The sequence below is a fragment of the Globicephala melas genome, unplaced genomic scaffold (genome assembly GCF_963455315.2).
Source record: "Globicephala melas unplaced genomic scaffold, mGloMel1.2 SCAFFOLD_182, whole genome shotgun sequence".
Classification (NCBI taxonomy): domain Eukaryota; kingdom Metazoa; phylum Chordata; class Mammalia; order Artiodactyla; family Delphinidae; genus Globicephala; species Globicephala melas.
Genome location: NW_027207354.1, coordinates 57,069 through 81,525, shown reverse-complemented (window position 1 = coordinate 81,525; position 24,457 = coordinate 57,069). Strand labels below are relative to the sequence as shown.

Genomic DNA, 24,457 nt, shown 5'->3' with positions numbered 1-24,457 from the left:
ATGGGTGAGCGAAACTACTACCGAGCCGAGCCGTTCACTGGCCCCATCCCCAGGAAATGCCAGGAGCAAGGATACTCAATTCTTCTGATCCCGGTCAGCTTCATCTTGCTCAACGTGGGGATCAACATGGTGACTATGGTCAGGGCAGGATCTGTGCAGCGCGGTTGGGGGAGCCCTGGGGTCTTGAAGGGGCTGAGGTGGGAGGGCTGCTGGGGTGTGACCGGGACAAGGGTTGGATTTCAGGGCTCACCCTGCTCCCGGCCTCCCCCCTCCCCTTCTTCCCTCAACTCTGGAGGCATCTGAAGAGATTCTTGCGGGCACTTTTCAATCGTATTTTCCACAAAGGTGAGTGGGCGCCGGCGTGGGTTCAGGGGATGTGGGCCTGTCCCCTTTCTTCTATCCCTGCCTTGATTCTCAGCCCCTCAGGAACCCAGGCCCTGACCCATCTCGCCTTTCCCCACAGACAAGCAAGCCAGCTGTGTAGGCACCCATCGCATGTGCATGCGCTGCTCCGTGGATCCCAAGAACCTGTGCTCAAGAGTTTCTTCCCACTTCTGCCATCGCCCAAGCTTCCTGCTCGGGCAGGTAAACCCACCTTGACTACTGCCTGCAGCGGGGCTCGGCGGGGGCGGAGCCGGCGGCCCCCCAGCCGCGGGCGAGTAAAGGAGAAGGCGGGCGGAGCGGGAGGCAAAAAGCCTACAGCACCCGGTATTCCCAGGCGGTCTCCCATCCAAGTACTAACCAGGCCCGACCCTGCTTAGCTTCCGAGATCAGACGAGATCGGGCGCGTTCAGGGTGGTATGGCCGTAGACGGGGGCGGGGGGCCGCGGGCGGCCTCTTGAGGCCCAGTTTCGCTGGCGCTGGCGCCTTAACGCCAGCCTGGTGGCCGGCCCGCCCCGGCAGGGCCCCCTCGCCCGCCCAGGCAGGGGCAACGGAGGTCTCGGGTATCGGGCGGCGGCGGAGGGTTTGGCGACCACCTCCCAGCCCAGGGCGGCCGTGACCCAGCAAACCCTTCGGCGCTTGGCGCCCCGCCCAAGATCCCGCACGTCGCTCACAGGGACGTGGCCCCGGAGGCTTCAGGGCCCGGGGCCCGCGGTCCCTTGGGCATCGGCCCTGCCCGCCCACGCGGCCCTAGGCGCAGCCCGGCCGCAGCCCGGGCCGGCCCTCCTGCCCGACAGCAGCTGGCCCGAAGCCACTGGGAGCCACCATTGAGTCGCCACGGCCCCTCAGCCCCGGCAAGGCCACCCTTGCCCCCACACCCCCCGCCGAGCTCAGGACCCCGCCCCTGGTGGCCGGCAGGCCCGGGGAAGCGGCCCCTGCCCTCGATCCCGCTCCCGCACCCGGCCGCGGTGACACGCCAGAGGGGCGGGGTGGGGGGGGGCTTTTGTCGGAGGGAGCTGTGGAGGGACACACCGGCACACAGGTGGCGGCGCCGGGGCTGGGCGCCGGTGGGGGCGGCCAGGTGCAGGTCGAGGGGCTCGCGGGCCGAAAGGACGGCAACTGGGCCCGCGGCGGAGTCTGGGTCCGGGCCAGCCACCCCGGGAGCGTCTGGGGTGCGCCTGCCTTCCAGGGCCGCCTTCTGGCCGCCTGGCCGGCCGGGCCGGCGGGGAGCGACCCCGCCGGCGCGCGCCGTGGTGGGAGGGGCCTGAGGAGGTGGGGCCTGCAGCGGGGCCCGGCGGGGGCGGAGCCGGCGGCCCCCGCCGCGGGCGAGTAAAGGAGAAGGCGGGCGGAGCGGGAGGCAAAAAGCCTACAGCACCCGGTATTCCCAGGCGGTCTTCCATCCAAGTACTAACCAGGCCCGACCCTGCTTAGCTTCCGAGATCAGACGAGATCGGGCGCGTTCAGGGTGGTATGGCCGTAGACGGGGGCGGGGGGCCGCGGGCGGCCTCTTGAGGCCCAGTTTCGCTGGCGCTGGCGCCTTAACGCCAGCCTGGCGGCCGGCCCGCCCCGGCAGGGCCCCCTCGCCCGCCCAGGCAGGGGCAACGGAGGTCTCGGGTATCGGGCGGCGGCGGAGGGTTTGGCGACCACCTCCCAGCCCAGGGCGGCCGTGACCCAGCAAACCCTTCGGCGCTTGGCGCCCCGCCCAAGATCCCGCACGTCGCTCACAGGGACGTGGCCCCGGAGGCTTCAGGGCCCGGGGCCCGCGGTCCCTTGGGCATCGGCCCTGCCCGCCCACGCGGCCCTAGGCGCAGCCCGGCCGCAGCCCGGGCCGGCCCTCCTGCCCGACAGCAGCTGGCCCGAAGCCACCGGGAGCCACCATTGAGTCGCCACGGCCCCTCAGCCCCGGCAAGGCCACCCTTGCCCCCACACCCCCCGCCGAGCTCAGGACCCCGCCCCTGGTGGCCGGCAGGCCCGGGGAAGCGGCCCCTGCCCTCGATCCCGCTCCCGCACCCGGCCGCGGTGACACGCCAGAGGGGCGGGGTGGGGGGGGCTTTTGTCGGAGGGAGCTGTGGAGGGACACACCGGCACACAGGTGGCGGCGCCGGGGCTGGGCGCCGGTGGGGGCGGCCAGGTGCAGGTCGAGGGGCTCGCGGGCCGAAAGGACGGCAACTGGGCCCGCGGCGGAGTCTGGGTCCGGGCCAGCCACCCCGGGAGCGTCTGGGGTGCGCCTGCCTTCCAGGGCCGCCTTCTGGCCGCCTGGCCGGCCGGGCCGGCGGGGAGCGACCCCGCCGGCGCGCGCCGTGGTGGGAGGGGCCTGAGGAGGTGGGGCCTGCAGCGGGGCCCGGCGGGGGCGGAGCCGGCGGCCCCCGCCGCGGGCGAGTAAAGGAGAAGGCGGGCGGAGCGGGAGGCAAAAAGCCTACAGCACCCGGTATTCCCAGGCGGTCTCCCATCCAAGTACTAACCAGGCCCGACCCTGCTTAGCTTCCGAGATCAGACGAGATCGGGCGCGTTCAGGGTGGTATGGCCGTAGACGGGGGCGGGGGGCCGCGGGCGGCCTCTTGAGGCCCAGTTTCGCTGGCGCTGGCGCCTTAACGCCAGCCTGGCGGCCGGCCCGCCCCGGCAGGGCCCCCTCGCCCGCCCAGGCAGGGGCAACGGAGGTCTCGGGTATCGGGCGGCGGCGGAGGGTTTGGCGACCACCTCCCAGCCCAGGGCGGCCGTGACCCAGCAAACCCTTCGGCGCTTGGCGCCCCGCCCAAGATCCCGCACGTCGCTCACAGGGACGTGGCCCCGGAGGCTTCAGGGCCCGGGGCCCGCGGTCCCTTGGGCATCGGCCCTGCCCGCCCACGCGGCCCTAGGCGCAGCCCGGCCGCAGCCCGGGCCGGCCCTCCTGCCCGACAGCAGCTGGCCCGAAGCCACCGGGAGCCACCATTGAGTCGCCACGGCCCCTCAGCCCCGGCAAGGCCACCCTTGCCCCCACACCCCCCGCCGAGCTCAGGACCCCGCCCCTGGTGGCCGGCAGGCCCGGGGAAGCGGCCCCTGCCCTCGATCCCGCTCCCGCACCCGGCCGCGCTGACAAGCCAGAGGGGCGGGGTGGGGGTGGGGCTTTTGTCGGAGGGAGCTGTGGAGGGACACACCGGCACACAGGTGGCGGCGCCGGGGCTGGGCGCCGGTGGGGGCGGCCAGGTGCAGGTCGAGGGGCTCGCGGGCCGAAAGGACGGCAACTGGGCCCATGGCGGAGTCTGGGTCTGGAGGGCTCTGAGCCTCCATCCGCTCTGGTGCCTCGGGTCTACCGGCCCGACGCCTGGTAGCGCGACACCCCACCGGCCCACAGACGTAGCCTCCCCAGCTGTGCTCACAGCGAGTCCACCCGCAGCCTGCATCCCTCCACGGGACACTTGGATTACTCCCGCGATCCCCACGAGGTGCGGCACCCGGCGGCCGAATGGGCTGAGATCCTGCCCTTGCGGCGCCCTGTGGCCACCTCCGCCTCCCTCACGGTACTGGCCGAGGCCTCGGACCAGCGGGCCCCGGCTCCCAGCTCAGCGCTGCTCCTCCGCCCCTCTCACCTCCTGCCCGACGTCCAGGCTACCGAGCACCCTCCACCCCCGCCCACCTTCATGCCACTCAGCCGGAACCCGGGAGGCAATGCCAACTACCAGGTGTATGACAGTCTGGTGCTGAAGCGGCAACCGCAGGAGGGCCAAGCGCGGGCCAACTCGCTGCTACCTTCCACCTCGGCCTCCAGGCCCTCTCTGCACGGGAGCCAGACTGGGAAAATGAACTTACCAGCAGCAAGTGGGGGCAGGGACAGGGGGCTGCAGGGCATGGAGAGAGGAATAAAGAGCGCCAGAGTCCAGGAAACATTGGTGGTCTGTGGCTTGGAAGCGCCACTCCTTCTGCCAGCCTGGGTCCCTGCGCTTGGCTTCCTGCAATAAGAAGCCAGTGTCCCCTTCTTGGCCTGAGGGTCCCTTTGGTTTAGTGGCCACAGTTCTGCCAGCAGGCCCCTCCTGGTCCTATACCATGCACTGAGTACATCTGCAGCTGCAGACTCCAAACCCCTGGTCTCTGGGCACCTCCTCTGTGTCTCAGCTGTCCCTGTCCACAGAGAGCCTCATACAAGAAGTTGCTTCCAAACTGGGAGGTTCCACATCTGGGCAGGTCCAGCTCCAGGCCCAGTGAAGGGCATGAAGAAGGCTGAGGCTCTGGACTCCAGCCAGGCCTTCAGCAGGCCTCTGAGGCCAAGGTCTTCCTAGTCTCAAGAGGGACCAAGAGACGCAATGTGTCATTTGAACAAGTGAGTCAGCGGGCGGTGAGCGAATGAATGACCGCTCGAGGGGATGTATGCCGGCCACCGGGCCCTGTTTGACTGTCCAGGCTCAGCTTACCTGACCCTGGTTACCAGGGAATGCCACTCTGGGCCCTCCTTTTCATCCCCCTCCCTCACTGTGACCTCACCACCTGCCCCATTATGACCCAGTCTGGCTCCCAGTTAAAACTGGAGGGCAGAGGGCCCAGGCAGTCCTGGGACCAACGGCCATGGGTGAGCGAAACTACTACCGAGCCGAGCCGTTCACTGGCCCCATCCCCAGGAAATGCCAGGAGCAAGGATACTCAATTCTTCTGATCCCGGTCAGCTTCATCTTGCTCAACGTGGGGATCAACATGGTGACTATGGTCAGGGCAGGATCTGTGCAGCGCGGTTGGGGGAGCCCTGGGGTCTTGAAGGGGCTGAGGTGGGAGGGCTGCTGGGGTGTGACCGGGACAAGGGTTGGATTTCAGGGCTCACCCTGCTCCCGGCCTCCCCCCTCCCCTTCTTGCCTCAACTCTGGAGGCATCTGAAGAGATTCTTGCGGGCACTTTTCAATCGTATTTTCCACAAAGGTGAGTGGGCGCCGGCGTGGGTTCAGGGGATGTGGGCCTGTCCCCTTTCTTCTATCCCTGCCTTGATTCTCAGCCCCTCAGGAACCCAGGCCCTGACCCATCTCGCCTTTCCCCACAGACAAGCAAGCCAGCTGTGTAGGCACCCATCGCATGTGCATGCGCTGCTCCGTGGATCCCAAGAACCTGTGCTCAAGAGTTTCTTCCCACTTCTGCCATCGCCCAAGCTTCCTGCTCGGGCAGGTAAACCCACCTTGACTACTGCCTGCAGCGGGGCTCGGCGGGGGCGGAGCCGGCGGCCCCCCCGCCGCGGGCGAGTAAAGGAGAAGGCGGGCGGAGCGGGAGGCAAAAAGCCTACAGCACCCGGTATTCCCAGGCGGTCTCCCATCCAAGTACTAACCAGGCCCGACCCTGCTTAGCTTCCGAGATCAGACGAGATCGGGCGCGTTCAGGGTGGTATGGCCGTAGACGGGGGCGGGGGGCCGCGGGCGGCCTCTTGAGGCCCAGTTTCGCTGGCGCTGGCGCCTTAACGCCAGCCTGGCGGCCGGCCCGCCCCGGCAGGGCCCCCTCGCCCGCCCAGGCAGGGGCAACGGAGGTCTCGGGTATCGGGCGGCGGCGGAGGGTTTGGCGACCACCTCCCAGCCCAGGGCGGCCGTGACCCAGCAAACCCTTCGGCGCTTGGCGCCCCGCCCAAGATCCCGCACGTCGCTCACAGGGACGTGGCCCCGGAGGCTTCAGGGCCCGGGGCCCGCGGTCCCTTGGGCATCGGCCCTGCCCGCCCACGCGGCCCTAGGCGCAGCCCGGCCGCAGCCCGGGCCGGCCCTCCTGCCCGACAGCAGCTGGCCCGAAGCCACTGGGAGCCACCATTGAGTCGCCACGGCCCCTCAGCCCCGGCAAGGCCACCCTTGCCCCCACACCCCCCGCCGAGCTCAGGACCCCGCCCCTGGTGGCCGGCAGGCCCGGGGAAGCGGCCCCTGCCCTCGATCCCGCTCCCGCACCCGGCCGCGGTGACACGCCAGAGGGGCGGGGTGGGGGGGGGCTTTTGTCAGAGGGAGCTGTGGAGGGACACACCGGCACACAGGTGGCGGCGCCGGGGCTGGGCGCCGGTGGGGGCGGCCAGGTGCAGGTCGAGGGGCTCGCGGGCCGAAAGGACGGCAACTGGGCCCGCGGCGGAGTCTGGGTCCGGGCCAGCCACCCCGGGAGCGTCTGGGGTGCGGCTGCCTTCCAGGGCCGCCTTCTGGCCGCCTGGCCGGCCGGGCCGGGGGGGAGCGCCCCCGCCGGCGCGCGCCGTGGTGGGAGGGGCCTGAGGAGGTGGGGCCTGCAGCGGGGCCCGGCGGGGGCGGAGCCGGCGGCCCCCGCCGCGGGCGAGTAAAGGAGAAGGCGGGCGGAGCGGGAGGCAAAAAGCCTACAGCACCCGGTATTCCCAGGCGGTCTCCCATCCAAGTACTAACCAGGCCCGACCCTGCTTAGCTTCCGAGATCAGACGAGATCGGGCGCGTTCAGGGTGGTATGGCCGTAGACGGGGGCGGGGGGCCGCGGGCGGCCTCTTGAGGCCCAGTTTCGCTGGCGCTGGCGCCTTAACGCCAGCCTGGCGGCCGGCCCGCCCCGGCAGGGCCCCCTCGCCCGCCCAGGCAGGGGCAACGGAGGTCTCGGGTATCGGGCGGCGGCGGAGGGTTTGGCGACCACCTCCCAGCCCAGGGCGGCCGTGACCCAGCAAACCCTTCGGCGCTTGGCGCCCCGCCCAAGATCCCGCACGTCGCTCACAGGGACGTGGCCCCGGAGGCTTCAGGGCCCGGGGCCCGCGGTCCCTTGGGCATCGGCCCTGCCCGCCCACGCGGCCCTAGGCGCAGCCCGGCCGCAGCCCGGGCCGGCCCTCCTGCCCGACAGCAGCTGGCCCGAAGCCACTGGGAGCCACCATTGAGTCGCCACGGCCCCTCAGCCCCGGCAAGGCCACCCTTGCCCCCACACCCCCCGCCGAGCTCAGGACCCCGCCCCTGGTGGCCGGCAGGCCCGGGGAAGCGGCCCCTGCCCTCGATCCCGCTCCCGCACCCGGCCGCGGTGACACGCCAGAGGGGCGGGGTGGGGGGGGGCTTTTGTCGGAGGGAGCTGTGGAGGGACACACCGGCACACAGGTGGCGGCGCCGGGGCTGGGCGCCGGTGGGGGCGGCCAGGTGCAGGTCGAGGGGCTCGCGGGCCGAAAGGACGGCAACTGGGCCCATGGCGGAGTCTGGGTCTGGAGGGCTCTGAGCCTCCATCCGCTCTGGTGCCTCGGGTCTACCGGCCCGACGCCTGGTAGCGCGACACCCCACCGGCCCACAGACGTAGCCTCCCCAGCTGTGCTCACAGCGAGTCCAACCGCAGCCTGCATCCCTCCACGGGACACTTGGATTACTCCCGCGATCCCCACGAGGTGCGGCACCCGGCGGCCGAATGGGCTGAGATCCTGCCCTTGCGGCGCCCTGTGGCCACCTCCGCCTCCCTCACGGTACTGGCCGAGGCCTCGGACCAGCGGGCCCCGGCTCCCAGCTCAGCCCTGCTCCTCTGCCCCTCTCACCTCCTGCCCGACGTCCAGGCTACCGAGCACCCTCCACCCCCGCCCACCTTCATGCCACTCAGCCGGAACCCGGGAGGCAATGCCAACTACCAGGTGTATGACAGTCTGGTGCTGAAGCGGCAACCGCAGGAGGGCCAAGCGCGGGCCAACTCGCTGCTACCTTCCACCTCGGCCTCCAGGCCCTCTCTGCACGGGAGCCAGACTGGGAAAATGAACTTACCAGCAGCAAGTGGGGGCAGGGACAGGGGGCGGCAGGGCATGGAGAGAGGAATAAAGAGCGCCAGAGTCCAGGAAACATTGGTGGTCTGTGGCTTGGAAGCGCCACTCCTTCTGCCAGCCTGGGTCCCTGCGCTTGGCTTCCTGCAATAAGAAGCCAGTGTCCCCTTCTTGGCCTGAGGGTCCCTTTGGTTTAGTGGCCACAGTTCTGCCAGCAGGCCCCTCCTGGTCCTATACCATGCACTAAGTACATCTGCAGCTGCAGACTCCAAACCCCTGGTCTCTGGGCACCTCCTCTGTGTCTCAGCTGTCCCTGTCCACAGAGAGCCTCATACAAGAAGTTGCTTCCAAACTGGGAGGTTCCACATCTGGGCAGGTCCAGCTCCAGGCCCAGTGAAGGGCATGAAGAAGGCTGAGGCTCTGGACTCCAGCCAGGCCTTCAGCAGGCCTCTGAGGCCAAGGTCTTCCTAGTCTCAAGAGGGGCCAAGAGACGCAATGTGTCATTTGAACAAGTGAGTCAGCGGGCGGTGAGCGAATGAATGACCGCTCGAGGGGATGTATGCCGGCCACCGGGCCCTGTTTGACTATCCAGGCTCAGCTTACCTGACCCTGGTTACCAGGGAATGCCACTCTGGGCCCTCCTTTTCATCCCCCTCCCTCACTGTGACCTCACCACCTGCCCCATTATGACCCAGTCTGGCTCCCAGTTAAAACTGGAGGGCAGAGGGCCCAGGCAGTCCTGGGACCAACGGCCATGGGTGAGCGAAACTACTACCGAGCCGAGCCGTTCACTGGCCCCATCCCCAGGAAATGCCAGGAGCAAGGATACTCAATTCTTCTGATCCCGGTCAGCTTCATCTTGCTCAACGTGGGGATCAACATGGTGACTATGGTCAGGGCAGGATCTGTGCAGCGCGGTTGGGGGAGCCCTGGGGTCTTGAAGGGGCTGAGGTGGGAGGGCTGCTGGGGTGTGACCGGGACAAGGGTTGGATTTCAGGGCTCACCCTGCTCCCGGCCTCCCCCCTCCCCTTCTTGCCTCAACTCTGGAGGCATCTGAAGAGATTCTTGCGGGCACTTTTCAATCGTATTTTCCACAAAGGTGAGTGGGCGCCGGCGTGGGTTCAGGGGATGTGGGCCTGTCCCCTTTCTTCTATCCCTGCCTTGATTCTCAGCCCCTCAGGAACCCAGGCCCTGACCCATCTCGCCTTTCCCCACAGACAAGCAAGCCAGCTGTGTAGGCACCCATCGCATGTGCATGCGCTGCTCCGTGGATCCCAAGAACCTGTGCTCAAGAGTTTCTTCCCACTTCTGCCATCGCCCAAGCTTCCTGCTCGGGCAGGTAAACCCACCTTGACTACTGCCTGCAGCGGGGCTCGGCGGGGGCGGAGCCGGCGGCCCCCCCGCCGCGGGCGAGTAAAGGAGAAGGCGGGCGGAGCGGGAGGCAAAAAGCCTACAGCACCCGGTATTCCCAGGCGGTCTCCCATCCAAGTACTAACCAGGCCCGACCCTGCTTAGCTTCCGAGATCAGACGAGATCGGGCGCGTTCAGGGTGGTATGGCCGTAGACGGGGGCGGGGGGCCGCGGGCGGCCTCTTGAGGCCCAGTTTCGCTGGCGCTGGCGCCTTAACGCCAGCCTGGCGGCCGGCCCGCCCCGGCAGGGCCCCCTCGCCCGCCCAGGCAGGGGCAACGGAGGTCTCGGGTATCGGGCGGCGGCGGAGGGTTTGGCGACCACCTCCCAGCCCAGGGCGGCCGTGACCCAGCAAACCCTTCGGCGCTTGGCGCCCCGCCCAAGATCCCGCACGTCGCTCACAGGGACGTGGCCCCGGAGGCTTCAGGGCCCGGGGCCCGCGGTCCCTTGGGCATCGGCCCTGCCCGCCCACGCGGCCCTAGGCGCAGCCCGGCCGCAGCCCGGGCCGGCCCTCCTGCCCGACAGCAGCTGGCCCGAAGCCACCGGGAGCCACCATTGAGTCGCCACGGCCCCTCAGCCCCGGCAAGGCCACCCTTGCCCCCACACCCCCCGCCGAGCTCAGGACCCCGCCCCTGGTGGCCGGCAGGCCCGGGGAAGCGGCCCCTGCCCTCGATCCCGCTCCCGCACCCGGCCGCGGTGACACGCCAGAGGGGCGGGGTGGGGGGGGGCTTTTGTCGGAGGGAGCTGTGGAGGGACACACCGGCACACAGGTGGCGGCGCCGGGGCTGGGCGCCGGTGGGGGCGGCCAGGTGCAGGTCGAGGGGCTCGCGGGCCGAAAGGACGGCAACTGGGCCCGCGGCGGAGTCTGGGTCCGGGCCAGCCACCCCGGGAGCGTCTGGGGTGCGCCTGCCTTCCAGGGCCGCCTTCTGGCCGCCTGGCCGGCCGGGCCGGCGGGGAGCGACCCCGCCGGCGCGCGCCGTGGTGGGAGGGGCCTGAGGAGGTGGGGCCTGCAGCGGGGCCCGGCGGGGGCGGAGCCGGCGGCCCCCGCCGCGGGCGAGTAAAGGAGAAGGCGGGCGGAGCGGGAGGCAAAAAGCCTACAGCACCCGGTATTCCCAGGCGGTCTCCCATCCAAGTACTAACCAGGCCCGACCCTGCTTAGCTTCCGAGATCAGACGAGATCGGGCGCGTTCAGGGTGGTATGGCCGTAGACGGGGGCGGGGGGCCGCGGGCGGCCTCTTGAGGCCCAGTTTCGCTGGCGCTGGCGCCTTAACGCCAGCCTGGCGGCCGGCCCGCCCCGGCAGGGCCCCCTCGCCCGCCCAGGCAGGGGCAACGGAGGTCTCGGGTATCGGGCGGCGGCGGAGGGTTTGGCGACCACCTCCCAGCCCAGGGCGGCCGTGACCCAGCAAACCCTTCGGCGCTTGGCGCCCCGCCCAAGATCCCGCACGTCGCTCACAGGGACGTGGCCCCGGAGGCTTCAGGGCCCGGGGCCCGCGGTCCCTTGGGCATCGGCCCTGCCCGCCCACGCGGCCCTAGGCGCAGCCCGGCCGCAGCCCGGGCCGGCCCTCCTGCCCGACAGCAGCTGGCCCGAAGCCACCGGGAGCCACCATTGAGTCGCCACGGCCCCTCAGCCCCGGCAAGGCCACCCTTGCCCCCACACCCCCCGCCGAGCTCAGGACCCCGCCCCTGGTGGCCGGCAGGCCCGGGGAAGCGGCCCCTGCCCTCGATCCCGCTCCCGCACCCGGCCGCGCTGACACGCCAGAGGGGCGGGGTGGTGGTGGGGCGGGGCTTTTGTCGGAGGGAGCTGTGGAGGGACACACCGGCACACAGGTGGCGGCGCCGGGGCTGGGCGCCGGTGGGGGCGGCCAGGTGCAGGTCGAGGGGCTCGCGGGCCGAAAGGACGGCAACTGGGCCCATGGCGGAGTCTGGGTCTGGAGGGCTCTGAGCCTCCATCCGCTCTGGTGCCTCGGGTCTACCGGCCCGACGCCTGGTAGCGCGACACCCCACCGGCCCACAGACGTAGCCTCCCCAGCTGTGCTCACAGCGAGTCCACCCGCAGCCTGCATCCCTCCACGGGACACTTGGATTACTCCCGCGATCCCCACGAGGTGCGGCACCCGGCGGCCGAATGGGCTGAGATCCTGCCCTTGCGGCGCCCTGTGGCCACCTCCGCCTCCCTCACGGTACTGGCCGAGGCCTCGGACCAGCGGGCCCCGGCTCCCAGCTCAGCGCTGCTCCTCCGCCCCTCTCACCTCCTGCCCGACGTCCAGGCTACCGAGCACCCTCCACCCCCGCCCACCTTCATGCCACTCAGCCGGAACCCGGGAGGCAATGCCAACTACCAGGTGTATGACAGTCTGGTGCTGAAGCGGCAACCGCAGGAGGGCCAAGCGCGGGCCAACTCGCTGCTACCTTCCACCTCGGCCTCCAGGCCCTCTCTGCACGGGAGCCAGACTGGGAAAATGAACTTACCAGCAGCAAGTGGGGGCAGGGGCAGGGGGCGGCAGGGCATGGAGAGAGGAATAAAGAGCGCCAGAGTCCAGGAAACATTGGTGGTCTGTGGCTTGGAAGCGCCACTCCTTCTGCCAGCCTGGGTCCCTGCGCTTGGCTTCCTGCAATAAGAAGCCAGTGTCCCCTTCTTGGCCTGAGGGTCCCTTTGGTTTAGTGGCCACAGTTCTGCCAGCAGGCCCCTCCTGGTCCTATACCATGCACTGAGTACATCTGCAGCTGCAGACTCCAAACCCCTGGTCTCTGGGCACCTCCTCTGTGTCTCAGCTGTCCCTGTCCACAGAGAGCCTCATACAAGAAGTTGCTTCCAAACTGGGAGGTTCCACATCTGGGCAGGTCCAGCTCCAGGCCCAGTGAAGGGCATGAAGAAGGCTGAGGCTCTGGACTCCAGCCAGGCCTTCAGCAGGCCTCTGAGGCCAAGGTCTTCCTAGTCTCAAGAGGGACCAAGAGACGCAATGTGTCATTTGAACAAGTGAGTCAGCGGGCGGTGAGCGAATGAATGACCGCTCGAGGGGATGTATGCCGGCCACCGGGCCCTGTTTGACTGTCCAGGCTCAGCTTACCTGACCCTGGTTACCAGGGAATGCCACTCTGGGCCCTCCTTTTCATCCCCCTCCCTCACTGTGACCTCACCACCTGCCCCATTATGACCCAGTCTGGCTCCCAGTTAAAACTGGAGGGCAGAGGGCCCAGGCAGTCCTGGGACCAACGGCCATGGGTGAGCGAAACTACTACCGAGCCGAGCCGTTCACTGGCCCCATCCCCAGGAAATGCCAGGAGCAAGGATACTCAATTCTTCTGATCCCGGTCAGCTTCATCTTGCTCAACGTGGGGATCAACATGGTGACTATGGTCAGGGCAGGATCTGTGCAGCGCGGTTGGGGGAGCCCTGGGGTCTTGAAGGGGCTGAGGTGGGAGGGCTGCTGGGGTGTGACCGGGACAAGGGTTGGATTTCAGGGCTCACCCTGCTCCCGGCCTCCCCCCTCCCCTTCTTGCCTCAACTCTGGAGGCATCTGAAGAGATTCTTGCGGGCACTTTTCAATCGTATTTTCCACAAAGGTGAGTGGGCGCCGGCGTGGGTTCAGGGGATGTGGGCCTGTCCCCTTTCTTCTATCCCTGCCTTGATTCTCAGCCCCTCAGGAACCCAGGCCCTGACCCATCTCGCCTTTCCCCACAGACAAGCAAGCCAGCTGTGTAGGCACCCATCGCATGTGCATGCGCTGCTCCGTGGATCCCAAGAACCTGTGCTCAAGAGTTTCTTCCCACTTCTGCCATCGCCCAAGCTTCCTGCTCGGGCAGGTAAACCCACCTTGACTACTGCCTGCAGCGGGGCTCGGCGGGGGCGGAGCCGGCGGCCCCCCCGCCGCGGGCGAGTAAAGGAGAAGGCGGGCGGAGCGGGAGGCAAAAAGCCTACAGCACCCGGTATTCCCAGGCGGTCTCCCATCCAAGTACTAACCAGGCCCGACCCTGCTTAGCTTCCGAGATCAGACGAGATCGGGCGCGTTCAGGGTGGTATGGCCGTAGACGGGGGCGGGGGGCCGCGGGCGGCCTCTTGAGGCCCAGTTTCGCTGGCGCTGGCGCCTTAACGCCAGCCTGGCGGCCGGCCCGCCCCGGCAGGGCCCCCTCGCCCGCCCAGGCAGGGGCAACGGAGGTCTCGGGTATCGGGCGGCGGCGGAGGGTTTGGCGACCACCTCCCAGCCCAGGGCGGCCGTGACCCAGCAAACCCTTCGGCGCTTGGCGCCCCGCCCAAGATCCCGCACGTCGCTCACAGGGACGTGGCCCCGGAGGCTTCAGGGCCCGGGGCCCGCGGTCCCTTGGGCATCGGCCCTGCCCGCCCACGCGGCCCTAGGCGCAGCCCGGCCGCAGCCCGGGCCGGCCCTCCTGCCCGACAGCAGCTGGCCCGAAGCCACTGGGAGCCACCATTGAGTCGCCACGGCCCCTCAGCCCCGGCAAGGCCACCCTTGCCCCCACACCCCCCGCCGAGCTCAGGACCCCGCCCCTGGTGGCCGGCAGGCCCGGGGAAGCGGCCCCTGCCCTCGATCCCGCTCCCGCACCCGGCCGCGGTGACACGCCAGAGGGGCGGGGTGGGGGGGGGCTTTTGTCAGAGGGAGCTGTGGAGGGACACACCGGCACACAGGTGGCGGCGCCGGGGCTGGGCGCCGGTGGGGGCGGCCAGGTGCAGGTCGAGGGGCTCGCGGGCCGAAAGGACGGCAACTGGGCCCGCGGCGGAGTCTGGGTCCGGGCCAGCCACCCCGGGAGCGTCTGGGGTGCGGCTGCCTTCCAGGGCCGCCTTCTGGCCGCCTGGCCGGCCGGGCCGGGGGGGAGCGCCCCCGCCGGCGCGCGCCGTGGTGGGAGGGGCCTGAGGAGGTGGGGCCTGCAGCGGGGCCCGGCGGGGGCGGAGCCGGCGGCCCCCGCCGCGGGCGAGTAAAGGAGAAGGCGGGCGGAGCGGGAGGCAAAAAGCCTACAGCACCCGGTATTCCCAGGCGGTCTCCCATCCAAGTACTAACCAGGCCCGACCCTGCTTAGCTTCCGAGATCAGACGAGATCGGGCGCGTTCAGGGTGGTATGGCCGTAGACGGGGGCGGGGGGCCGCGGGCGGCCTCTTGAGGCCCAGTTTCGCTGGCGCTGGCGCCTTAACGCCAGCCTGGCGGCCGGCCCGCCCCGGCAGGGCCCCCTCGCCCGCCCAGGCAGGGGCAACGGAGGTCTCGGGTATCGGGCGGCGGCGGAGGGTTTGGCGACCACCTCCCAGCCCAGGGCGGCCGTGACCCAGCAAACCCTTCGGCGCTTGGCGCCCCGCCCAAGATCCCGCACGTCGCTCACAGGGACGTGGCCCCGGAGGCTTCAGGGCCCGGGGCCCGCGGTCCCTTGGGCATCGGCCCTGCCCGCCCACGCGGCCCTAGGCGCAGCCCGGCCGCAGCCCGGGCCGGCCCTCCTGCCCGACAGCAGCTGGCCCGAAGCCACTGGGAGCCACCATTGAGTCGCCACGGCCCCTCAGCCCCGGCAAGGCCACCCTTGCCCCCACACCCCCCGCCGAGCTCAGGACCCCGCCCCTGGTGGCCGGCAGGCCCGGGGAAGCGGCCCCTGCCCTCGATCCCGCTCCCGCACCCGGCCGCGGTGACACGCCAGAGGGGCGGGGTGGGGGGGGGCTTTTGTCGGAGGGAGCTGTGGAGGGACACACCGGCACACAGGTGGCGGCGCCGGGGCTGGGCGCCGGTGGGGGCGGCCAGGTGCAGGTCGAGGGGCTCGCGGGCCGAAAGGACGGCAACTGGGCCCATGGCGGAGTCTGGGTCTGGAGGGCTCTGAGCCTCCATCCGCTCTGGTGCCTCGGGTCTACCGGCCCGACGCCTGGTAGCGCGACACCCCACCGGCCCACAGACGTAGCCTCCCCAGCTGTGCTCACAGCGAGTCCAACCGCAGCCTGCATCCCTCCACGGGACACTTGGATTACTCCCGCGATCCCCACGAGGTGCGGCACCCGGCGGCCGAATGGGCTGAGATCCTGCCCTTGCGGCGCCCTGTGGCCACCTCCGCCTCCCTCACGGTACTGGCCGAGGCCTCGGACCAGCGGGCCCCGGCTCCCAGCTCAGCGCTGCTCCTCCGCCCCTCTCACCTCCTGCCCGACGTCCAGGCTACCGAGCACCCTCCACCCCCGCCCACCTTCATGCCACTCAGCCGGAACCCGGGAGGCAATGCCAACTACCAGGTGTATGACAGTCTGGTGCTGAAGCGGCAACCGCAGGAGGGCCAAGCGTGGGCCAACTCGCTGCTACCTTCCACCTCGGCCTCCAGGCCCTCTCTGCACGGGAGCCAGACTGGGAAAATGAACTTACCAGCAGCAAATGGGGGCAGGGGCAGGGGGCGGCAGGGCATGGAGAGAGGAATAAAGAGCGCCAGAGTCCAGGAAACATTGGTGGTCTGTGGCTTGGAAGCGCCACTCCTTCTGCCAGCCTGGGTCCCTGCGCTTGGCTTCCTGCAATAAGAAGCCAGTGTCCCCTTCTTGGCCTGAGGGTCCCTTTGGTTTAGTGGCCACAGTTCTGCCAGCAGGCCCCTCCTGGTCCTATACCATGCACTAAGTACATCTGCAGCTGCAGACTCCAAACCCCTGGTCTCTGGGCACCTCCTCTGTGTCTCAGCTGTCCCTGTCCACAGAGAGCCTCATACAAGAAGTTGCTTCCAAACTGGGAGGTTCCACATCTGGGCAGGTCCAGCTCCAGGCCCAGTGAAGGGCATGAAGAAGGCTGAGGCTCTGGACTCCAGCCAGGCCTTCAGCAGGCCTCTGAGGCCAAGGTCTTCCTAGTCTCAAGAGGGGCCAAGAGACGCAATGTGTCATTTGAACAAGTGAGTCAGCGGGCGATGAGCGAATGAATGACCGCTCGAGGGGATGTATGCCGGCCACCGGGCCCTGTTTGACTGTCCAGGCTCAGCTTACCTGACCCTGGTTACCAGGGAATGCCACTCTGGGCCCTCCTTTTCATCCCCCTCCCTCACTGTGACCTCACCACCTGCCCCATTATGACCCAGTCTGGCTCCCAGTTAAAACTGGAGGGCAGAGGGCCCAGGCAGTCCTGGGACCAACGGCCATGGGTGAGCGAAACTACTACCGAGCCGAGCCGTTCACTGGCCCCATCCCCAGGAAATGCCAGGAGCAAGGATACTCAATTCTTCTGATCCCGGTCAGCTTCATCTTGCTCAACGTGGGGATCAACATGGTGACTATGGTCAGGGCAGGATCTGTGCAGCGCGGTTGGGGGAGCCCTGGGGTCTTGAAGGGGCTGAGGTGGGAGGGCTGCTGGGGTGTGACCGGGACAAGGGTTGGATTTCAGGGCTCACCCTGCTCCCGGCCTCCCCCCTCCCCTTCTTGCCTCAACTCTGGAGGCATCTGAAGAGATTCTTGCGGGCACTTTTCAATCGTATTTTCCACAAAGGTGAGTGGGCGCCGGCGTGGGTTCAGGGGATGTGGGCCTGTCCCCTTTCTTCTATCCCTGCCTTGATTCTCAGCCCCTCAGGAACCCAGGCCCTGACCCATCTCGCCTTTCCCCACAGACAAGCAAGCCAGCTGTGTAGGCACCCATCGCATGTGCATGCGCTGCTCCGTGGATCCCAAGAACCTGTGCTCAAGAGTTTCTTCCCACTTCTGCCATCGCCCAAGCTTCCTGCTCGGGCAGGTAAACCCACCTTGACTACTGCCTGCAGCGGGGCTCGGCGGGGGCGGAGCCGGCGGCCCCCCCGCCGCGGGCGAGTAAAGGAGAAGGCGGGCGGAGCGGGAGGCAAAAAGCCTACAGCACCCGGTATTCCCAGGCGGTCTCCCATCCAAGTACTAACCAGGCCCGACCCTGCTTAGCTTCCGAGATCAGACGAGATCGGGCGCGTTCAGGGTGGTATGGCCGTAGACGGGGGCGGGGGGCCGCGGGCGGCCTCTTGAGGCCCAGTTTCGCTGGCGCTGGCGCCTTAACGCCAGCCTGGTGGCCGGCCCGCCCCGGCAGGGCCCCCTCGCCCGCCCAGGCAGGGGCAACGGAGGTCTCGGGTATCGGGCGGCGGCGGAGGGTTTGGCGACCACCTCCCAGCCCAGGGCGGCCGTGACCCAGCAAACCCTTCGGCGCTTGGCGCCCCGCCCAAGATCCCGCACGTCGCTCACAGGGACGTGGCCCCGGAGGCTTCAGGGCCCGGGGCCCGCGGTCCCTTGGGCATCGGCCCTGCCCGCCCACGCGGCCCTAGGCGCAGCCCGGCCGCAGCCCGGGCCGGCCCTCCTGCCCGACAGCAGCTGGCCCGAAGCCACTGGGAGCCACCATTGAGTCGCCACGGCCCCTCAGCCCCGGCAAGGCCACCCTTGCCCCCACACCCCCCGCCGAGCTCAGGACCCCGCCCCTGGTGGCCGGCAGGCCCGGGGAAGCGGCCCCTGCCCTCGATCCCGCTCCCGCACCCGGCCGCGGTGACACGCCAGAGGGGCGGGGTGGGGGGGGGCTTTTGTCGGAGGGAGCTGTGGAGGGACACACCGGCACACAGGTGGCGGCGCCGGGGCTGGGCGCCAGTGGGGGCGGCCAGGTGCAGGTCGAGGGGCTCGCGGGCCGAAAGGACGGCAACTGGGCCCGCGGCGGAGTCTGGGTCCGGGCCAGCCACCCCGGGAGCGTCTGGGGTGCGCCTGCCTTCCAGGGCCGCCTTCTGGCCGCCTGGCCGGCCGGGCCGGCGGGGAGCGACCCCGCCGGCGCGCGCCGTGGTGGGAGGGGCCTGAGGAGGTGGGGCCTGCAGCGGGGCCCGGCGGGGGCGGAGCCGGCGGCCCCCGCCGCGGGCGAGTAAAGGAGAAGGCGGGCGGAGCGGGAGGCAAAAAGCCTACAGCACCCGGTATTCCCAGGCGGTCTCCCATCCAAGTACTAACCAGGCCCGACCCTGCTTAGCTTCCGAGATCAGACGAGATCGGGCGCGTTCAGGGTGGTATGGCTGTAGACGGGGGCGGGGGGCCGCGGGCGGCCTCTTGAGGCCCAGTTTCGCTGGCGCTGGCGCCTTAACGCCAGCCTGGCGGCCGGCCCGCCCCGGCAGGGCCCCCTCGCCCGCCCAGGCAGGGGCAACGGAGGTCTCGGGTATCGGGCGGCGGCGGAGGGTTTGGCGACCACCTCCCAGCCCAGGGCGGCCGTGACCCAGCAAACCCTTCGGCGCTTGGCGCCCCGCCCAAGATCCCGCACGTCGCTCACAGGGACGTGGCCCCGGAGGCTTCAGGGCCCGGGGCCCGCGGTCCCTTGGGCATCGGCCCTGCCCGCCCACGCGGCCCTAGGCGCAGCCCGGCCGCAGCCCGGGCCGGCCCTCCTGCCCGACAGCAGCTGGCCCGAAGCCACCGGGAGCCACCATTGAGTCGCCACGGCCCCTCAGCCCCGGCAAGGCCACCCTTGCCCCCACACCCCCCGCCGAGCTCAGGACCCCGCCCCGGTGGCCGGCAGGCCCGGGGAAGCGGCCCCTGCCCTCGATCCCGCTCCCGCACCCGGCCGCGGTGACACGCCAGAGGGGCGGGGTGGGGGTGGGGCTTTTGTCGGAGGGAGCTGTGGAGGGACACACCGGCACACAGGTGGCGGCGCCGGGGCTGGGCGCCGGTGGGGGCGGCCAGGTGCAGGTCGAGGGGCTCGCGGGCCGAAAGGACGGCAACTGGGCCCATGGCGGAGTCTGGGTCTGGAGGGCTCTGAGCCTCCATCCGCTCTGGTGCCTCGGGTCTACCGGCCCGACGCCTGGTAGCGCGACACCCCACCGGCCCACAGACGTAGCCTCCCCAGCTGTGCTCACAGCGAGTCCAACCGCAGCCTGCATCCCTCCACGGGACACTTGGATTACTCCCGCGATCCCCACGAGGTGCGGCACCCGGCGGCCGAATGGGCTGAGATCCTGCCCTTGCGGCGCCCTGTGGCCACCTCCGCCTCCCTCACGGTACTGGCCGAGGCCTCGGACCAGCGGGCCCCGGCTCCCAGCTCAGCGCTGCTCCTCCGCCCCTCTCACCTCCTGCCCGACGTCCAGGCTACCGAGCACCCTCCACCCCCGCCCACCTTCATGCCACTCAGCCGGAACCCGGGAGGCAATGCCAACTACCAGGTGTATGACAGTCTGGTGCTGAAGCGGCAACCGCAGGAGGGCCAAGCGCGGGCCAACTCGCTGCTACCTTCCACCTCGGCCTCCAGGCCCTCTCTGCACGGGAGCCAGACTGGGAAAATGAACTTACCAGCAGCAAGTGGGGGCAGGGGCAGGGGGCGGCAGGGCATGGAGAGAGGAATAAAGAGCGCCAGAGTCCAGGAAACATTGGTGGTCTGTGGCTTGGAAGCGCCACTCCTTCTGCCAGCCTGGGTCCCTGCGCTTGGCTTCCTGCAATAAGAAGCCAGTGTCCCCTTCTTGGCCTGAGGGTCCCTTTGGTTTAGTGGCCACAGTTCTGCCAGCAGGCCCCTCCTGGTCCTATACCATGCACTAAGTACATCTGCAGCTGCAGACTCCAAACCCCTGGTCTCTGGGCACCTCCTCTGTGTCTCAGCTGTCCCTGTCCACAGAGAGCCTCATACAAGAAGTTGCTTCCAAACTGGGAGGTTCCACATCTGGGCAGGTCCAGCTCCAGGCCCAGTGAAGGGCATGAAGAAGGCTGAGGCTCTGGACTCCAGCCAGGCCTTCAGCAGGCCTCTGAGGCCAAGGTCTTCCTAGTCTCAAGAGGGACCAAGAGACGCAATGTGTCATTTGAACAAGTGAGTCAGCGGGCGGTGAGCGAATGAATGACCGCTCGAGGGGATGTATGCCGGCCACCGGGCCCTGTTTGACTGTCCAGGCTCAGCTTACCTGACCCTGGTTACCAGGGAATGCCACTCTGGGCCCTCCTTTTCATCCCCCTCCCTCACTGTGACCTCACCACCTGCCCCATTATGACCCAGTCTGGCTCCCAGTTAAAACTGGAGGGCAGAGGGCCCAGGCAGTCCTGGGACCAACGGCCATGGGTGAGCGAAACTACTACCGAGCCGAGCCGTTCACTGGCCCCATCCCCAGGAAATGCCAGGAGCAAGGATACTCAATTCTTCTGATCCCGGTCAGCTTCATCTTGCTCAACGTGGGGATCAACATGGTGACTACGGTCAGGGCAGGATCTGTGCAGCGCGGTTGGGGGAGCCCTGGGGTCTTGAAGGGGCTGAGGTGGGAGGGCTGCTGGGGTGTGACCGGGACAAGGGTTGGATTTCAGGGCTCACCCTGCTCCCGGCCTCCCCCCTCCCCTTCTTGCCTCAACTCTGGAGGCATCTGAAGAGATTCTTGCGGGCACTTTTCAATCGTATTTTCCACAAAGGTGAGTGGGCGCCGGCGTGGGTTCAGGGGATGTGGGCCTGTCCCCTTTCTTCTATCCCTGCCTTGATTCTCAGCCCCTCAGGAACCCAGGCCCTGACCCATCTCGCCTTTCCCCACAGACAAGCAAGCCAGCTGTGTAGGCACCCATCGCATGTGCATGCGCTGCTCCGTGGATCCCAAGAACCTGTGCTCAAGAGTTTCTTCCCACTTCTGCCATCGCCCAAGCTTCCTGCTCGGGCAGGTAAACCCACCTTGACTACTGCCTGCAGCGGGGCTCGGCGGGGGCGGAGCCGGCGGCCCCCCCGCCGCGGGCGAGTAAAGGAGAAGGCGGGCGGAGCGGGAGGCAAAAAGCCTACAGCACCCGGTATTCCCAGGCGGTCTCCCATCCAAGTACTAACCAGGCCCGACCCTGCTTAGCTTCCGAGATCAGACGAGATCGGGCGCGTTCAGGGTGGTATGGCCGTAGACGGGGGCGGGGGGCCGCGGGCGGCCTCTTGAGGCCCAGTTTCGCTGGCGCTGGCGCCTTAACGCCAGCCTGGCGGCCGGCCCGCCCCGGCAGGGCCCCCTCGCCCGCCCAGGCAGGGGCAACGGAGGTCTCGGGTATCGGGCGGCGGCGGAGGGTTTGGCGACCACCTCCCAGCCCAGGGCGGCCGTGACCCAGCAAACCCTTCGGCGCTTGGCGCCCCGCCCAAGATCCCGCACGTCGCTCACAGGGACGTGGCCCCGGAGGCTTCAGGGCCCGGGGCCCGCGGTCCCTTGGGCATCGGCCCTGCCCGCCCACGCGGCCCTAGGCGCAGCCCGGCCGCAGCCCGGGCCGGCCCTCCTGCCCGACAGCAGCTGGCCCGAAGCCACTGGGAGCCACCATTGAGTCGCCACGGCCCCTCAGCCCCGGCAAGGCCACCCTTGCCCCCACACCCCCCGCCGAGCTCAGGACCCCGCCCCTGGTGGCCGGCAGGCCCGGGGAAGCGGCCCCTGCCCTCGATCCCGCTCCCGCACCCGGCCGCGGTGACACGCCAGAGGGGCGGGGTGGGGGGGGGCTTTTGTCGGAGGGAGCTGTGGAGGGACACACCGGCACACAGGTGGCGGCGCCGGGGCTGGGCGCCAGTGGGGGCGGCCAGGTGCAGGTCGAGGGGCTCGCGGGCCGAAAGGACGGCAACTGGGCCCGCGGCGGAGTCTGGGTCCGGGCCAGCCACCCCGGGAGCGTCTGGGGTGCGCCTGCCTTCCAGGGCCGCCTTCTGGCCGCCTGGCCGGCCGGGCCGGCGGGGAGCGACCCCGCCGGCGCGCGCCGTGGTGGGAGGGGCCTGAGGAGGTGGGGCCTGCAGCGGGGCCCGGCGGGGGCGGAGCCGGCGGCCCCCGCCGCGGGCGAGTAAAGGAGAAGGCGGGCGGAGCGGGAGGCAAAAAGCCTACAGCACCCGGTATTCCCAGGCGGTCTCCCATCCAAGTACTAACCAGGCCCGACCCTGCTTAGCTTCCGAGATCAGACGAGATCGGGCGCGTTCAGGGTGGTATGGCTGTAGACGGGGGCGGGGGGCCGCGGGCGGCCTCTTGAGGCCCAGTTTCGCTGGCGCTGGCGCCTTAACGCCAGCCTGGCGGCCGGCCCGCCCCGGCAGGGCCCCCTCGCCCGCCCAGGCAGGGGCAACGGAGGTCTCGGGTATCGGGCGGCGGCGGAGGGTTTGGCGACCACCTCCCAGCCCAGGGCGGCCGTGACCCAGCAAACCCTTCGGCGCTTGGCGCCCCGCCCAAGATCCCGCACGTCGCTCACAGGGACGTGGCCCCGGAGGCTTCAGGGCCCGGGGCCCGCGGTCCCTTGGGCATCGGCCCTGCCCGCCCACGCGGCCCTAGGCGCAGCCCGGCCGCAGCCCGGGCCGGCCCTCCTGCCCGACAGCAGCTGGCCCGAAGCCACCGGGAGCCACCATTGAGTCGCCACGGCCCCTCAGCCCCGGCAAGGCCACCCTTGCCCCCACACCCCCCGCCGAGCTCAGGACCCCGCCCCGGTGGCCGGCAGGCCCGGGGAAGCGGCCCCTGCCCTCGATCCCGCTCCCGCACCCGGCCGCGGTGACACGCCAGAGGGGCGGGGTGGGGGTGGGGCTTTTGTCGGAGGGAGCTGTGGAGGGACACACCGGCACACAGGTGGCGGCGCCGGGGCTGGGCGCCGGTGGGGGCGGCCAGGTGCAGGTCGAGGGGCTCGCGGGCCGAAAGGACGGCAACTGGGCCCATGGCGGAGTCTGGGTCTGGAGGGCTCTGAGCCTCCATCCGCTCTGGTGCCTCGGGTCTACCGGCCCGACGCCTGGTAGCGCGACACCCCACCGGCCCACAGACGTAGCCTCCCCAGCTGTGCTCACAGCGAGTCCAACCGCAGCCTGCATCCCTCCACGGGACACTTGGATTACTCCCGCGATCCCCACGAGGTGCGGCACCCGGCGGCCGAATGGGCTGAGATCCTGCCCTTGCGGCGCCCTGTGGCCACCTCCGCCTCCCTCACGGTACTGGCCGAGGCCTCGGACCAGCGGGCCCCGGCTCCCAGCTCAGCGCTGCTCCTCCGCCCCTCTCACCTCCTGCCCGACGTCCAGGCTACCGAGCACCCTCCACCCCCGCCCACCTTCATGCCACTCAGCCGGAACCCGGGAGGCAATGCCAACTACCAGGTGTATGACAGTCTGGTGCTGAAGCGGCAACCGCAGGAGGGCCAAGCGCGGGCCAACTCGCTGCTACCTTCCACCTCGGCCTCCAGGCCCTCTCTGCACGGGAGCCAGACTGGGAAAATGAACTTACCAGCAGCAAGTGGGGGCAGGGGCAGGGGGCGGCAGGGCATGGAGAGAGGAATAAAGAGCGCCAGAGTCCAGGAAACATTGGTGGTCTGTGGCTTGGAAGCGCCACTCCTTCTGCCAGCCTGGGTCCCTGCGCTTGGCTTCCTGCAATAAGAAGCCAGTGTCCCCTTCTTGGCCTGAGGGTCCCTTTGGTTTAGTGGCCACAGTTCTGCCAGCAGGCCCCTCCTGGTCCTATACCATGCACTAAGTACATCTGCAGCTGCAGACTCCAAACCCCTGGTCTCTGGGCACCTCCTCTGTGTCTCAGCTGTCCCTGTCCACAGAGAGCCTCATACAAGAAGTTGCTTCCAAACTGGGAGGTTCCACATCTGGGCAGGTCCAGCTCCAGGCCCAGTGAAGGGCATGAAGAAGGCTGAGGCTCTGGACTCCAGCCAGGCCTTCAGCAGGCCTCTGAGGCCAAGGTCTTCCTAGTCTCAAGAGGGACCAAGAGACGCAATGTGTCATTTGAACAAGTGAGTCAGCGGGCGGTGAGCGAATGAATGACCGCTCGAGGGGATGTATGCCGGCCACCGGGCCCTGTTTGACTGTCCAGGCTCAGCTTACCTGACCCTGGTTACCAGGGAATGCCACTCTGGGCCCTCCTTTTCATCCCCCTCCCTCACTGTGACCTCACCACCTGCCCCATTATGACCCAGTCTGGCTCCCAGTTAAAACTGGAGGGCAGAGGGCCCAGGCAGTCCTGGGACCAACGGCCATGGGTGAGCGAAACTACTACCGAGCCGAGCCGTTCACTGGCCCCATCCCCAGGAAATGCCAGGAGCAAGGATACTCAATTCTTCTGATCCCGGTCAGCTTCATCTTGCTCAACGTGGGGATCAACATGGTGACTACGGTCAGGGCAGGATCTGTGCAGCGCGGTTGGGGGAGCCCTGGGGTCTTGAAGGGGCTGAGGTGGGAG

General features: G+C 69.3%; 13 non-coding genes across 13 annotated transcripts; all 13 read right to left on the bottom strand.

The window, feature by feature from the left end:
* Window positions 1-693: 693 nt before the first annotated feature.
* On the bottom strand, window positions 694-812 carry LOC132595563 (5S ribosomal RNA). The gene has a single exon (XR_009561704.1). It is a non-coding gene; the product is annotated as a 5S ribosomal RNA (ribosomal RNA).
* Window positions 813-1,744: 932 nt separating this feature from the next.
* Window positions 1,745-1,863, bottom strand: LOC132595538 (5S ribosomal RNA). The gene has a single exon (XR_009561679.1). It is a non-coding gene; the product is annotated as a 5S ribosomal RNA (ribosomal RNA).
* A 931-nt stretch (window positions 1,864-2,794) lies between these two features.
* LOC132595562 (5S ribosomal RNA) lies at window positions 2,795-2,913 on the bottom strand. The gene has a single exon (XR_009561703.1). It is a non-coding gene; the product is annotated as a 5S ribosomal RNA (ribosomal RNA).
* Window positions 2,914-5,610: 2,697 nt separating this feature from the next.
* On the bottom strand, window positions 5,611-5,729 carry LOC132595561 (5S ribosomal RNA). The gene has a single exon (XR_009561702.1). It is a non-coding gene; the product is annotated as a 5S ribosomal RNA (ribosomal RNA).
* A 932-nt stretch (window positions 5,730-6,661) lies between these two features.
* On the bottom strand, window positions 6,662-6,780 carry LOC132595560 (5S ribosomal RNA). Its single transcript, XR_009561701.1, has one exon. It is a non-coding gene; the product is annotated as a 5S ribosomal RNA (ribosomal RNA).
* A 2,696-nt stretch (window positions 6,781-9,476) lies between these two features.
* On the bottom strand, window positions 9,477-9,595 carry LOC132595559 (5S ribosomal RNA). The gene has a single exon (XR_009561700.1). It is a non-coding gene; the product is annotated as a 5S ribosomal RNA (ribosomal RNA).
* A 932-nt stretch (window positions 9,596-10,527) lies between these two features.
* LOC132595557 (5S ribosomal RNA) lies at window positions 10,528-10,646 on the bottom strand. The gene has a single exon (XR_009561698.1). It is a non-coding gene; the product is annotated as a 5S ribosomal RNA (ribosomal RNA).
* A 2,702-nt stretch (window positions 10,647-13,348) lies between these two features.
* LOC132595556 (5S ribosomal RNA) lies at window positions 13,349-13,467 on the bottom strand. The gene has a single exon (XR_009561697.1). It is a non-coding gene; the product is annotated as a 5S ribosomal RNA (ribosomal RNA).
* Window positions 13,468-14,399: 932 nt separating this feature from the next.
* On the bottom strand, window positions 14,400-14,518 carry LOC132595555 (5S ribosomal RNA). Its single transcript, XR_009561696.1, has one exon. It is a non-coding gene; the product is annotated as a 5S ribosomal RNA (ribosomal RNA).
* Window positions 14,519-17,214: 2,696 nt separating this feature from the next.
* LOC132595550 (5S ribosomal RNA) lies at window positions 17,215-17,333 on the bottom strand. Its single transcript, XR_009561691.1, has one exon. It is a non-coding gene; the product is annotated as a 5S ribosomal RNA (ribosomal RNA).
* A 932-nt stretch (window positions 17,334-18,265) lies between these two features.
* On the bottom strand, window positions 18,266-18,384 carry LOC132595532 (5S ribosomal RNA). Its single transcript, XR_009561674.1, has one exon. It is a non-coding gene; the product is annotated as a 5S ribosomal RNA (ribosomal RNA).
* A 2,696-nt stretch (window positions 18,385-21,080) lies between these two features.
* Window positions 21,081-21,199, bottom strand: LOC132595539 (5S ribosomal RNA). The gene has a single exon (XR_009561680.1). It is a non-coding gene; the product is annotated as a 5S ribosomal RNA (ribosomal RNA).
* A 932-nt stretch (window positions 21,200-22,131) lies between these two features.
* On the bottom strand, window positions 22,132-22,250 carry LOC132595531 (5S ribosomal RNA). The gene has a single exon (XR_009561673.1). It is a non-coding gene; the product is annotated as a 5S ribosomal RNA (ribosomal RNA).
* Between the last annotated feature and the right edge of the window lie 2,207 nt (window positions 22,251-24,457).